The sequence below is a fragment of the Scyliorhinus canicula genome, chromosome 5 (genome assembly GCF_902713615.1).
Source record: "Scyliorhinus canicula chromosome 5, sScyCan1.1, whole genome shotgun sequence".
Classification (NCBI taxonomy): Eukaryota; Metazoa; Chordata; class Chondrichthyes; order Carcharhiniformes; family Scyliorhinidae; genus Scyliorhinus; species Scyliorhinus canicula.
Genome location: NC_052150.1, coordinates 93,518,030 through 93,533,539, shown reverse-complemented (window position 1 = coordinate 93,533,539; position 15,510 = coordinate 93,518,030).

Below are 15,510 nucleotides of genomic sequence, written 5' to 3'. Positions count from 1 at the left end.
AGGCCGAGAATTCCGGGACGTCCCGTGATGGCCTTATTGGGACGGACCCCGAAACCTCCTCCTCCCTCGGGGAGCCCGGTGGCCCCCGGGCCTCACTTTGGGACAGAGGTGCGAGCGGGGAGGTGCCCCGTCGCACCACCAACACCTGGCGCTGCCAGTCCTGGAGGCCTGCAACGGTATCAACCAGGATCCGAAGGTTTGCAGAGACGGAGTCCAGGGAGTTAGACATTCCCACCAGGGACTGTGCGACCTCAACCTGTGTGTGCACGACGCCATCCAGCACATGTGTCAGGCGGTTGATGGTCTCCGCGACCGACTGCTGGGACTGTGCTATCGACTGCTGGGACTGTGCCATGGCGTGCTGCGACTGGGCCATGACCTGCTGAGACTCGGCCATGGCCCGCAGGGCGCCGGCAATGTCGTTTTGGCTCTGGCACATTGCTGCCTGTGAGAGGGCAACCCTGTCCAGGGCCGAGGATGACGCGTGCACATTAACCCCAACGTTTTGCATAACCTGACCCATTGCCTCCACCGCGGATGCCACCCGTGCAGTGTCGGACTGGGTCTCTGCCATGAGCGGCACCACTCCCTGCTCTTGGATGCGGTTCGACTCCTCTAACAGCGTCTGCAGAGCCAGGAAGGCAGCCCTCCTCCCGTCATTGTTTCCCTGGGTTTCCTGAGGCATCGGCTGTGCGGGTGGGTTGATAAACTCCAGGAACTCAGAAAACGTCTGGGAGCCAGCTGCATCCTGGGCCTGGTCTGGCCTCCGCGAGTCCGGGCCCTCTGTTGCTCCGACCTCCACCTGCTGTACCTGCTCAGCTGTGATGTGCCAACCAGACTGTGCCCCAGGAGACTCATCACTAAATAGGCCCGCCGGGGTGTGTGTCTCTGGGATGATGGATGTGGTGGGAGAAAGCAGTGCCGCAAGCCCGACGCTCTCAATGTTTAGGGCCTCCTCCAGGGTGTGGGGCTGCTCAGCGTCAGGAGGGTTGTCCCTGGCCATTTTTGGTGGTTGTGGACTTCGAACCCTCTGTGCGTCCTGGTCCGCAGATTGGGTTGGGGCGGATGGGGCTGCCCGCTGATCGGGCACCCTCTGTTGTGAGGCCCCGGGTGAGGTGGCGGCAGATTCCTGTTTCCGTCTGGAGGCAGACGGCCCTGGTCGTTCGGCATCACGTCCTAGGGAAGAGAATGAGACGGGTTATTTCGATTTGCTCGGCAGGCCGCTGGACGGTCCCAGTGGGCAGGGTGTGTGAAGGGACAGAGGATGGGGGAGGTGTCCCAGTGGGCAGGGTGTGTGAAGGGACAGAGGATGGGGGAGGGGTGAGTGTTTGTCAGGGAGGGTTGTCTCACTTGCTGCAGTTCCGCCAACCTCGCATAGCGCGATATCGCGGGTGGCAGACCCCCCAACAAGGTCCAGGGCCCTCTGTTCAAAGTTGCTGAGGGGGTGCAGGTTGGGCGAACCCCCTCCAGCCTTGTGCCGCTCACGGTGGTTGTGAGCGGCATGGCCTGTTGGGGGAGGGAACATAGGTAGATCATTACAAACGGAAGGTATCAGCAGTCCGTTCAGATACTGGCACAGTTTGGGGGGGTCAAGTTGTCATAAGACGATTGCATCTCTCCTCGGGGCCAGAGCGCTGGGTCTGCGACAACTTTGTGAACCATCCTCAAATAACTCTACCCCAATCCCCCTCCCCCCCTCCCGTGCCGGGGGGGGGTGGTGCTTAAGTTAAGGGGGAGGGATGGTTGTGACTAGGGGGCACCCTCATGGCACTTACCCTGGCAGACCTGGTGAGGTCGTGTAGCTTCTTCCTACATTGCTCAGCTGAGCGAGGGGTCTGCCCCACAGCACTGACGGCAGCAGCCACGTCACGCCAGGCCTGGCGTACCGCGCTGGCAGGTTGGCGATGCCCTCTCCGCGGGCGGATGATGCCCCTCCTCTGCTCCACGGCACCGAGCAGCGCCTCGACGTCAGCATTAACAAAGCGAGGAGCAGCTCTCCTCGGCTCCGACATCCTGCCCGACAGATTCTGTGGTCGCCCGCGCCTTTTTACGGCGTCGGGCGGCGTCACGTGGGCGTGATCGTGTCGTCGCCGTGTTCCGTCGTCGTCACGCACGTAATTGACGCGGCCGGGCTACTAGCCCATTTCCAGGAAGTGAATCCGTCAGGAAATGAAGCCTTCGCGACCGTCGTAAAACGCTCCCGATTTTTACGACGGTTTTACGATTTTCCGCGGGTGCGGAGAATTTCGGCCACAGTTCTCCCTCCCCCCAATCCAAACCCCCCCCCGCTTGGGGACCTCGCATCCTTCCATTGGAGCAAGATCCTCCGCCGGGCTACTAGGGACGCAAAGGCCAGAACACCGGCCTCTTTCGCCTCCTGCACTCCCGGCTCCACTGCAACCCCAGAAATTGCGAGTCCCCAGCCTGGCTCGACCCTGGGTCCCACCACCCTCGACACCGTCCTTGCTACCCCCTTCCAAAACTCCCCCAACGCTGGGCACGCCCAAAACATATGGGCGTGGTTCGCTGGGCTCCCCGAGCACCTCGCACACCTGTCCTCGCCCCCGAAAAACCTACTCATCCTCGACCCAGTCATGTGGGCCCTATGCAGCACCTTGAACTGTATGAGGCTAAGCCTCGCACAGGAAGAGGAGGAATTCACTCTCTCCAGGGCATCCGCCCACGTCCCCTCCTCAATCTCCTCACCCAGCTCCTCTTCCCATTTACCCTTCAGTTCCTCCACCGAGGCCTCGTCTACCTCCTGCATTACCCGGTATATGTCCGAAATCCTCCCTCCTCCAACCCACACCCCCGAGAGCACCCTGTCCCGTACCCCACATGGGGGCAACAAGGGGAACCCCTCCATCTGCCGCCTGGCTAACGCTCTAACCTGCATGTACCAAAACATGTTCCCCAGGGGGAGCCCAAACTTTCCCTCTAACTCCCCCAAGCTCGCGAACCTCCCCTCCACAAACAGGTCCCTCAACCTCCTAACCCCTGCCCTGTGCCAGCCCAGAAATCCGTCATCAATGCTCCCTGGGACAAACCGATGGTTCCCCCGTATCGGGGCCTCCATCAAGCCCCCCATTTCTCCCTGTGCCGTCTCCATTGCCCCCAAATTTTGAGGGTAGCCGCCGCCACTGGGCTCGTGGTATACCTCATTGGAGGGAGCGGCAACGGCGCCGTTACTAGCGCCTCCAAGCTCGTGCCCACACAAGACGCCACCTCCATCCTCTTCCATGCTGCCCCCTCCTCGTCCATTACCCACTTATGCACCATTGCTGCGTTGGCAGCCCAATAGTACCCACAAAGGTTGGGCTACGCCAGCCCCCCCCCCCCCCCCCCCCCCCATCCCTGCCCCGTTCCAGGAACACTCTTCTAACCCTCGGGGTCCCATGCGCCCACACAAATCCCGTGATACTCCTGTTGACCCTCCTAAAAAAAGGCCTTCGGGATAAGGATGGGGAGGCACTGGAACAGGAACAAAAACCTCGGGAGCACCGTCATCTTAACGGACTGCACCCTCCCCGCCAGTGACAGCGGTAACATATCCCACCTCTTAAACTCCTCCTCCATCTGCTCCACCAACCTTGTGAGGTAGAGCTTGTGCAGGGCCCCCCAGCTCCCCGCCACCTGGACCCCTAGGTACCTGAAGCTCTTCCCTGCCTGCTTCAATGGGAGCCTACCAATCCCCTCCTCGTGATCCCCCGGATGTACCACAAACACCTCACTCTTGCCCAAGTTCAACTTATACCCCGAGAAACCCCCGAATTCACTAAGAATCCTCATCACCTCCGGCATCCCCCCCCACCGGGTCCGCCACATACAGCAACAGGTCGTCCGCGTACAGCGACACTCGATGCTCCTCCCCACCCCGCACCAGGCCCCTCCAGTTCCCTGACTCCCTCAATGTCATGACCAGGGGCTCAATTGCCAACACGAAGAGCAAGGGACACAGGGGGCACCCCTGTCTCATCCCCCGGTACAGCCGAAAGTACTCCGACCTCCTCCTATTTGTGGCTACACTCGCCATCGGGGCCTCGTAGAGCAGCCTCACCCACCGGATAAACCCCTCCCCAAACTCAAACCTCTCCAACACCTCCCACAAATACTCCCACTCAACCCTATCAAAGGCCTTCTCCGCATCTAATGCCACCACTATCTCCGCCTCCCCTTCCACAGCCGGCATCATAATAACGTTGAGGAGCCTTCGTACGTTTGTATTCAGCTGCCTTCCCTTCACAAACCCCGTCTGGTCCTCATGAATGACCCCGGGCACGCAATCCTCTATTCTAGTGGCCAGGATCTTTGCCAGCAGCTTAGCGTTGGCATTTAGCAGCAAAATCGGCCTATATGACCCGCACTGCAGAGGGTCCTTGTCCCGCTTCAGGATCAAGGAAATCAGCGCCCGTGACATAGTTGGGGGCAAAGCCCCCCCCCCCCCCCCCCTCCCTTGCCTCGTTAAAGGTCCGGACCAACAGGGAGCCCAACAGGTCCAAATACCTTTTATAAAATTCCGCCGGAAACCCGTCCGGCCCCGGCGCCTTCCCCGACTGCATGCTCCCTATCCCTTTGACCACCTCCTCCAGTTCGATCGGCGCCCCTAGTCCCTCCACCTGCTCCTCCTCCACCCTCGGGAATCGCAGCTTGTCCAAGAAGCGCCCCATTCCACCCCCCTCCACCGGGGGCTACGACCGGTACAGTTCCCCATAGAAGTCTCTGAAGACCCCATTAACATCTACTCCCCTCCGCACCACCTTCCCAGCCTTATCCGTCACTCCCCCAATCTCCCTGGCCGCGTCCCGCTTTCGGAGCTGGTGTGCCAGCATCCTGCTCGCCTTCTCCCCATACTCATACACAGCCCCCTGTGCTTTCCTCCACTGAGCTTCCGCCTTTCTGGTAGTCAATAGGTCAAATCTGGCCTGAAGGCTACGCCTCTCCCCCAGCAATCCCTCCTCTGGGGCCTCCGCATATCTCCTATCCACCTGCACCATCGCCCCTATCAGTCTCTCCCTCTCCCTCTGCTCCCCCCTCTCCCTATGGGTTTGAATGGAGATCAATTAGCCCGCTGGCTTTGAAAGCAGACCAAGGCAAGCCAGCAGCACGGTTCGATTCCCGTAACAGCCTCCCCGAACAGGCGCTGGAATGTGGCGACTAGGGGCTTTTCACAGTAACTTCATTTGAAGCCTACTCGTGACAATAAGCGATTTTCATTTTCATTTCATTTCATCACCGCCTTCAATGCCTCCCAGACCGTCCCCGCTCAGACCTCCCTGTTGTCGTTGGCCTCAAGGTACCTCTCGATACACCCCCGAACCCTCTCGGCCACCTCCCCATCTGCCAGCAGCCCCACCTCCATGTGCCAGAGCGGACGTTGGTCCCTCTCTTCCCCCAGCCCGAGGTCCATCCAGTGCGGGGCATGATCTGAAATGGCAATGGCGGAGTATTCCACATCCTCCACCCTCGACACCAACCCCCTGCTCAGGACAAAAAAATCAATCCTCGAGTAAGCCTTATGTACATGGGAGAAAAACGAGTATTCCCTGGCCCTTGGGCTCGCAAACCTCCAGGGGACCACCCCCCCCCCCCCCCCATCTGGTCCATGAAGCCCCTCAGCACCTTAGCCGCCGCCGGTCTCCTACCCGTCCGGGACTTGGATCGATCCAATGGGGGATCCAGTACCGTGTTGAAGTCCCCCCCCCATGATCAGGCCCCCCACCTCCAGGTCCGGAATGCGGCCCAACATACGCCGCATAAACCCCGCATCGTCCCAATTTGGGGCGTAAACATTCACCAACACCACCCGCTCCCCCTGCAGCTTACCACTCACCATCACATATCTCCCGCCACTGTCAGCCACCACATTTAACGCCTCAAACGATACCTTCTTCCCCACCAGGATCGCCACCCCCCTACTCTTCTCATCCAGCCCTGGGTGAAATACTTGGCCCACCCATCCCTTCCTCAGTCGAACCTGGTCCACCACTCTCAGGTGTGTCTCTTGGAGCATGGCCACATCCGCCTTCAGTCCCTTCAGGTGCGCAAACACCCGGGCCTGTTTGACCGGCCCATTCAGCCCCCTCACATTCCGGGTTATCAGCCGGATCCGAGGGCTCCCTGCCCCCCTCCCCTGCCGATTAGCCATACCCCATCCTTTGCCCACCCCCGGCCAGCGTCCCCGCTCTGCCAGTTTCCCACGGCGGCAACTCCCCCCCCTCCAGCACCCCCTGCGTCCTCCAGCTCCTTCCTGACCGTTTCAGCAGCAACCCGGTACACCCCCCCCCCCTCTCTCCCCCCCCCCCCCCCCCCCCCAAGGTTAGGACCCCTCCTAGCCGCACCCCTCCCTCCACAGCACTCCCGTGAGCCAGCTAACTTCTGCTGACCCTGGCGACTCCCGCCCTACCTTCGGCTCCTCCCCACGTGGGACTGCCCCTCCTCCATTGTGCCCGTCGACGGGTCCACCCTCCCCCCGCTCTTGCGCGGGAAAGGAAAACAGCCAGCAACGACCCGCGCTTCTCAGCCCTGGCCCCGCCCCCACCATCTCACAGCGCGGGAAACCCGCAGAAAGCCCACGCTTTCGCCTTGCCCGGCCCCGCCTCCTCCAGGGCCACTCCCATTGTCAGTCCCCCCCACCAGCTCCCCGAACTCACCGTTTACCCCTCTGCCCGAACCCGTCCACCCGATCCCTGCTTAAAAACCCATATAGAAAAAACAGTACAACATCACCCCACCCACCCCAAGGCCAACCCACTTCTTACACTAAACCAAGCAAATGCAAATACAGTATTATACAACATCCCCCATCCAAGGCCCTCAGTTTGAGTCCAATTTCTCGGCTTACACAAAGGCCCACGCCGCCTCCGGGGACTCAAAATAATGGTGCCGATCCTTGTAGGTTACCCACAGACGCGCCGTCTGCAACATGCCGAACTTCACACTCCGTCTGTGGAGCACCGCCTTCATCCGGTTAAACCCGGCCCTCCGCCTCGCCACCTCCGCACTCCAGTCCTGGAAGATCCGCACCTCTGTGTTCTCCCACTTGCTGCTCCGCTCCTTCTTGGCCCACCGGAGCACACACTCACGATCCACGAACCGATGAAACCGCACCAACACCACCCGCGGCGGCTCGTTCGGCTTGGGCCTCCTAGCCAGAATTCTGTGGGCCCCCTCCAACTCCAGGGGCCTCTGGAAGGACCCAGCCCCCATCAGCGAGTTTAACATAATCACCACATAGGCCGCTAGGTCCGACCCCTCCAGCCCCTCCGTGAGGCCCAGGATCCGCAAATTCTTCCTCCTCGACCGGTTATCCAGCTCCTCGAACCGCTCCTGCCATCTTTTATGGAGCGCCTCATGCATCTCCACCTTCCCCGCCACGGCAACGACCTCGTCCTCCCTTTCGGAGGCCTGCTGCTGCAGCTCCTGGATCGCAGCCCCCTGAGCTGTCTGGGTCTCCATCAGTTCCCTGTTAGTTACCTTCAGGGACTCCAGCAGCTCCAACTTCAGCTCCTGGAAGCAGCGCAGCAGAGTTGCCTGCTGCTCCTGGACCCACTTCCTCAGCTCCACGAGGTTTCCGCCGGCCGCCATTTTATCTTCCTGCCCCAGTTTTTCCAGAGGTGCTTTCTTCGGCTTTTTCTCTGCCCCACTCCTGGTCCGGACCATGGGACCGTTGGGGTCGACTACTGCCCTCTTCCCCCGTTGGGGTTTGCCACTACAGCTCCGTTGGGGGCCCTGAAAAGAGCCCCCAAGTCCGTTCTCCGCGGGAGCTGCCGAATGTGCGGCTTAACTGCTCATCGCCGCCACCGGAAGTCCCCGCCGCCATATTTAAAGGACACCCAGATACATAATCACTCAATTCAGGCCAAGAGCTCCACCCACACTACTTCTCCAGAGTCTAGCTGCAGCTCATACTGGACTCTGGGTCGCTCGATGATCATGACACAATGCCACTGCTGTCTCCAACACCCTCCACCATCGCAGAGACACTCACCTCGGTTGGGCACTTTAGCAATGAGGCTTCTGGTACGCTCACTGGTGCGCACAACACAGCCGTACCGGTACAGCAGGTGGAGGTAGGAGCAGCCGAGGGGCCGGGCGGTCGGAGGGCAGGCCGGCCCCAGCGCCCAGCTGCCGCCCAAATGGGTCCCGGGTTCCTGGAGTTACCACACCCTCCCATAAACCCGATACAGTCAATGAATCAGGGACAATCGAAGGGGGTGACAGCCGGCTTGCGGCGGCTGCAGATGCAGGTGGAGGAGTGCACCCGCATCCAGGAGCTGGGAGTGGGGCCAGTCATGCGTGCCACTCAGGCCGAAACCGCAAGTGTGGCATCCGTGGTGGAGGCAATGGGTGCGACGGTGTCAGACATGGGGAGCAGTATGCAAGGCCTGGGGCTTTCCGTGCAGGCAGCGTCCGAGACCCAGGACATGGCTTCCCTCTCACAGGAAGCCATGAGTCAGAGCCAGCGGCAGAGGCGCTCCACGCCATGGCGTAGTCTCAGCAGGCCATGGCCCAGTCTCAGCAGGCCATGGCCCAGTCTCAGCAGGCCATGGCCCAGTCTCAGCAGGCCATGGCCCAGTCTCTGCAGGCCATGGCCCAGTCTCTGCAGGCCATGGCCCAGTCTCAGCAGGCCATGGCCCAGTCTCAGCAGGCCATGGCCCAGTCTCAGCAGGCCATGGCCCAGTCTCTGCAGGCCATGGCCCAGTCTCTGCAGGCCATGGCCCAGTCTCAGCAGGCCATGGCCCAGTCTCAGCAGGCCATGGCCCAGTCTCTGCAGGCCATGGCCCAGTCTCAGCAGGCCATGGCCCAGTCTCTGCAGGCCATGGCCCAGTCTCTGCAGGCCATGGCCCAGTCTCAGCAGGCCATGGCCCAGTCTCAGCAGGCCATGGCCCAGTCTCAGCAGGCCATGGCCCAGTCTCTGCAGGCCATGGCGTAGTCTCAGCAGGCCATGGCCCAGTCTCAGCAGGCCATGGCCCAGTCTCAGCAGGCCATGGCCCAGTCTCTGCAGGCCATGGCCCAGTCTCAGCAGGCCATGGCCCAGTCTCTGCAGGCCATGGCCCAGTCTCAGCAGGCCATGGCCCAGTCTCTGCAGGCCATGGCCCAGTCTCTGCAGGCAGTGGCCCAATCTCTGCAGGCCATGGCCAGTCTCTGCAGGCCATGGCGTAGTCTCAGCAGGCCATGGCCCAGTCTCTGCAGGGGGCATCACTGGGGGCATCGGCGCCATTGCCCAGGTGCTGGCCGGCGTCGCCCAGACACAGGCAGGGATGGGCAACTCCCTGAGCTCCATGGCTGCAAACTTGCAAACCCTTGTTGATACCAGGGCGGGCCTCCAGGACTGGCAGCGCCAGGTGTCAGTGGGGGCGTCGGATGGTCAGTCCGTTCGCATTCCCCACCCACGTAGAGGCCAGGGGGCCATCGGGCACCTCGAGGGAGGAGGAGGTGCTGGGGCCTGTCCCGGGCCCCCTGTAGGGGAGGCCCCGGAGCACTGCGACACCTTGGACTCCCCCTCCCTTCCGTCCCAGGTGCATCTGGTGGGCAGCGGGCAGGACAGGCTGGCAGCTCGCCATCCCAGTTGCCCGAGCCACAGCCTGGCCCATCTAGGCCGGGCCGCTCCAGGAAACGGCCGCCAAAGGGATCCCGAGTCATAGGGCAGGAAGCACAGGAGTCCACCTCCAGTTCTGCTGTACCGTCTGGGGAACCACCTAGACGTGGTCAAAGGGCCCGTAAGGTCGAACAATTAGACACTGAGTAAGTTGGCACAGGTGCAGGGCACAGACGAGTTATAGGGGTTAGGGCACTTGTTTGGACTGTTCGTTATTAAATTCACTTTCACAACTACAGAAGCTGCCTTTGTCACTCTGTGGCCTCCGTATAGGCGTCATCAGCCACGACCGCAACGGGTAACCCCTGTCACCCAGGAACCAGCCCCTCAGCCGGGGGGGGCATCCCTTGAACATGCCGGGGATGTAAGACAGCGTCAATACGTATGAGTCATGTACACTACCGGGGTACCGGGCGCAGACCACCTGGATGTTCATGGAATAGGTCCCCTTCCTATTGGTGAACACCACCCTGTTAGCCGCAGGTGGCCGCATGGCGACGTGCATCCCATCGATCGCATCCTGTACCATGGGAAACCTGGCCATGGCAGCAAAGCCCACTGCCCGGGCATCCTGGCTGGCCCGGTCCACAGGGAACTGAATGTAGCGGTCCGCAGTGGCATATAGGGCGTCTGTCACTGCCCGGATGCAGCGGTGCACCAATGTCTGCGAGATGCTGGACAGGTCCCCACTCGGCACCTGGAATGACCCCGTGGCATAAAAGTTCAGGGCCACCGTAACCTTGACAGACACGGGAAGAAGGTGTCCTCCCCTAGTACCACGCGGTGCCAGATGTGCCATCAGGTGGCAGATGTGTGTCACGGTTTCCCGGCTCATCCGGAGTCTCCTACTGTATGCCCAGTTCATGAGGTCCTGGTACGACGAGCAGGGTCGGTACACACGGAGCCTCCTCGGGCGTCTCTGTCACCGTGGTGCCACCACCTCCTCCTCCCCCTCCTCCTCCTATCCCTCCTCCTCGTGCTCCTCCTCCTCGTCCTGTCGGGCGGGGGGCCCTCCAGATTGGGAGGCTGCCACCTGCCCCTCTGCAGCACGCTCCTCTGCGGCTGCCTCCGCCGCATCCTTGGCACGCTCCTCCTCCTCCTCCCCTTGGGCAACATGTAGAAGTGCAGCTGCCGCCACGGCGGCCAACATCGCTGGCTGATCAGGAAACATAACGGCCTGCAGGGGGTGGGGGGGGGAAACGATGACATGTCAGCATTGCCCGTACCCCCCTCCCACCCCCGCAGCCAGGGGCCATGGGCTGCATGGCCACGTCTGTTGGAAGCTGGCACCTGACCAGGCGGACGACCTCCCTTGCCCTCTCCCCTCATCCCGGCACTCGCCCCCCACCTCCCCGGCACTCTCCCCCCTCCCCGTCACTCTTCCCCCTCCCCGGCACTTTCTCCCCCCTCCCCGGCATTCTTCCCCCTCCCCGGCACTCGTCCCCTCACCCCAGCACTCTCAACTCTCCCCGGCACTCTACCCCTCCCCGGCACTCGTCCTCTCCCCCCTCCACACTGACTGCGGCCACCCCGTCACTTCTCCTGCAGCGACCCCAAGCCGTGACTTACCTCCACGCTGTCCGGCATCAACCATCAGCACTGGTTGACGCCGTTATATAAGGTGGTTCAATTTACGCCGGCGTGACCCGTGGTCATGTCGGCGGGACTTCGGCCCATCTGGACAGGAGAAATCGGACAGCCCTGGGGTCCATAGAGTTGCGCTGGTCCCCGCTATTCCCCCGCTATCAGAGGCGGGCGCCGTGATTCACGCCTCGCCGACTTTTGGGGGGTCGGAGAATTCGGAGTCCGGCGGGGGGCGGGATTCACACCACCCTGGTGCCGATTCTCCGACCCGGCAGGGGGGTCGGAGATTCGTGCTCAATCAGTCTATTCTGCAACATGGATAGTCAGTTTGAACGCTGACTTCCTTATCAGATCTTTTCCCAATCTCTCAGCATTTTCTGCTGTCATGGCTAATATATGATTTTTAATTGTATAATGTCGCCAAGTCATTTCTTCCCTTAAAGCAGGTTTCTATCAGTCCCCCCTTTTGATTATTCAAAAGATTAAATGAGATGAATCAAAATGAAATATAAATTACGGAAGAAATGCAATAGGATAGAGATAGGCGTGGAGAGGAACTCATTCACACTGTCTTTAATAATTCACTTGTTCGAGAACAACCTTCAACAATGGAGCGGGCAAAGCTTTGCAAAGCATTGCAAACATTCTGGTATATTTCATGTTCACAAATAAAATGATTATTCAGTAAATTAACTGAAGTTGAGTAAATGATTTAGCAATAATTGGTCAAATTATTAAAATTGATTATACAATTCAGTAATAAAATGATTAATCATAGATCATAGAATTTACAGTGCAGAAGGAGGCCATTCGGCCCATCGAGTCTGCACCGGCTCTTGGGAAGAGCACCCTACCCAAGGTCAACACCTCCACCCTATTCCCATAACCCAGTAACCCCACCCAACACTAAGGGCAATTTTGGACACTAAGGGCAATTTATCATGGCCAATCCACCTAACCCGCACATCTTTGGACTGTGGGAGGAAACCGGAGCACCCGGAGGAAACCCACGCACACACGGGGAGGATGTGCAGACTCCGCACAGACAGTGACCCAAGCCGGAATCGAACCTGGGACCCTGGAGCTGTGAAGCAATTGTGCTATCCACAATGCTACCGTGCTGCCCCCTCCCATTAATAATGCAATAGTAATGCAGTAAATAATAATTCAACAGAAACTGTTCCTTTCGTAGTTATTGGCAGGTGGTGGATGTGGATCACTCTGCACCACCCAGATATTTGGGGCACTACGGGCAGCCATACATTGGCGTGCACATTTGGCCAGCAAGATCACTATGTGAAGGATAAATCCATCAATGCAAAATAAGAGGAGTCCTTGAATGATGGGCATTCCCGTGCCACCCAACCATCTGGAAAGCCAACCCTAAATAGTGTAATCAGGGGGTTGGTCAAGTTTTTAAACTTTGTCTTGGATGTGTTTTGCCAAGTCTTTGATATCTTCTGAATTATCTGGGATGTAGGTGCAACACTCTGCACTTATCAGGGCACAGGTGCCACCTTTTTCGGCTAGCAAATAGTCAAGTGCCAACCTGTTCTATAAAGCAATAGTTCGAATAGCTAACATTTTGTCAGAAATTTTAATTAGGAAAGTAGAGGTATCATTGGCTACTTGTTCTATTATGGCTGTTATTTTGGTTAACCCGTAGGCTAATTTTTCATTCCAATAAAAGGGAACAAAATGGGCAGGAACTCTATCACATGCCATGCTAGCACGCTTGTTTCTTTGAACTGGTGATCTTGAAAGAGAAGGTAGATGTGGGAGGTATTACATATGCTAAATAGCAAGATCCCAACCAAAGTTTTGGAAGCCAGGAATATGCCTTGGTGTTACAGATAAAATACGTTCCACCATAGGGAGTGAAATGGGTAAGTTCCTCTGAGTATCATCGATCTGAAAATGTTGTATTACCAGTGAGATTTTTTGACCTGTTAATACTGAGGAATAAATAACTCTCTGTGCCAGATATTGGGTACATTTGTAAGCTCTGCTTACATTAAAATAATTAGTGCAGTTACTGTATCCTATCTTCATCCCTGTCACTGATAAGTCACAAAGCATATTGATCCTTCCAGATTAAGAGTAGATGGGAGGTTGATTTGGGGAGGATTTTGGTTTCTGTCATAGTTATGTTGAAACTATCCTGAAAAAGTGTTTGATGAATAGCCTGCAGATTTCCAACATTGGATTTTATTATTCAAATTAACCTGCCATTTGGTTTTCCAACATATGTCTGCTCCTGCACGGATCTGTGAAGAGTGGGTGACTCTCTGAAAAATATACTATTCTGCTGCTTCTGAAGTGTTAAAAGGAATAGGTAAGAAAGAGATAGCTCCCTCTGAATGGGTCGGGATTGCAGTACATACCCAACAACCGGAGATGTTCAACTTTTCAGCATAAACGTTAGACATTTGAAGAAAGGTATTGTCATGTAACTGTTTAGTAAGACCTGCTAGGCAGACCATGTAACTGAATATCAATATTGTGGCAAACATTTTTACGGATTATAATTCTGATACGCACGCTTCACATGTGAAGCATGAATCCAGGTTGTCTTTCCTTGCAGTTTCACGGCCGACGGTGTAGGCAGGAGAATCAGGTAGTGGCCCTCCCACTTGCCCCTAGGGGATCTTTCTGTACTTTTTTAAAATAGACTCCATATCCTGGTATTAAGTTGTGACCTCTTTCAGGTGCATTGCCCCAGGCCACTGAAACCTGTTGAGAAACTGAACTAACAGTATTTGTTAGATTTTGACAGTAACTAAGCAATGCATCACTCATCAAATGACAGTCTGCCTTTCGTAAGTCAATAGTTCCTGGCAAAGACATGTGTCTATGATGACCTCAAATGGGCTTAGGCCTGTGATTCTATTTGGGGTTGCTCTGATACTGCACAACACTAGAGGCAAGGCTTGAATCCAATTCATGCCTTCTTGGTTGTATTAGGACAGTCATTCTTTCAAAGTCCGGTTCATGCGTTCCACTTGTCCTGATGATTCTAGGTGATAAGAGCAGTGGAGATTCCAATCAACGTCCAGTAACCTGTACACTTCCCGGCATACAGCACCTGTAAAGTGGGTTCCATTGTCTGAGTCAATGCTAGCTGGTACTCCCCATCTGGGAATATAGTCTTTGCATAGGACTTTGGTTGTATGGGCAGCTGTAGCCTTTCTGGCCAGAGCAGCTCTTACCCACCTCGAAAATTTATCGACCATCACAAAGACCTGAGGTCTTTGGCATCGAGGAAGGGTGATGTAATCGACCTGTATGTTCTGAAATGGTCCTAGCTGAAGCATTTTTGGTATGGGCCCTAAGTTGTTCTTCTGACATGTGATACAGCAGTCCGATACCAATTGTGCATGTTTTTTAAATACTTTGCCACACCAACTTCTCTGGAATCGGTCCATCATCTGTTGAAGGGCCAGATGTCCCCATGAATGGATCTGTTGTGCCAGAAATGGCATCAGTGCCTGTGGTGCCACTGGTTTATCAGTCTGAACTTGTCTCCAAATACCATCATCATACACCTCAATACCTGAATCTAACCATGACCATTTTTCTTCATTTGTAGCATTATGTTTCATTTCACGTAGATCTTGTAATAACTTGGTCACTCCTAATTTGTAGATGTGTCTTGGTTCTGCTGAAAAATGCCACTGGGAGGCAACTGTCTTTGCTGCTTGGTCTGCAAGGGCATTTCATTTTGATTCCATAGTGTGTTCTTGAGTATGGGCCTTACACTGTAGAATAGATACTTCCTTTGGCAAGGTTATGGCTTCTAGGAGGTCCTGTACTTCCTTTCCATTCCGGACAGGTGTCCCTGCTGTGATGAGGAATCCTCTTTTCTTCCACAAGTGACCAAAATTATGGACGACCCCAAAACCGTATCTGGAATCTGTATAGATGTTAGCTGTTTGATCTTTTGCCACACAACATGCTTCTGCTAGTGCTCTCAATTCGGCTTGTTGAGTTGATGTTCCTGGGGGCAAACTTCCTTTTGCCATAACTTCGTACAGGCTGGTGACTTCCCATCCAGCTTTTCTGATATCTTTGTCAATAAAGGAGGAACCATCTGTAAATAGAATCAAATCTGGGTTGTGTAGTGGTTCTTCTTCTACCAGGTGTGCCTCTTCCATCTCCTCTGTTACTTCCACACAGTCATGTTCTTCATTTTCTCCCCCCCTTTTGCTCCTCGGGAAGAGGGAGCAAAGTTGATGGGTTTACTGGACTTGCTCGGTGGAAGTAAAGATTAGGTGCTTCCAAAACTGCTGTCTGACTGGTCCACCTGGCTGATGTGACTTGTGGTACTC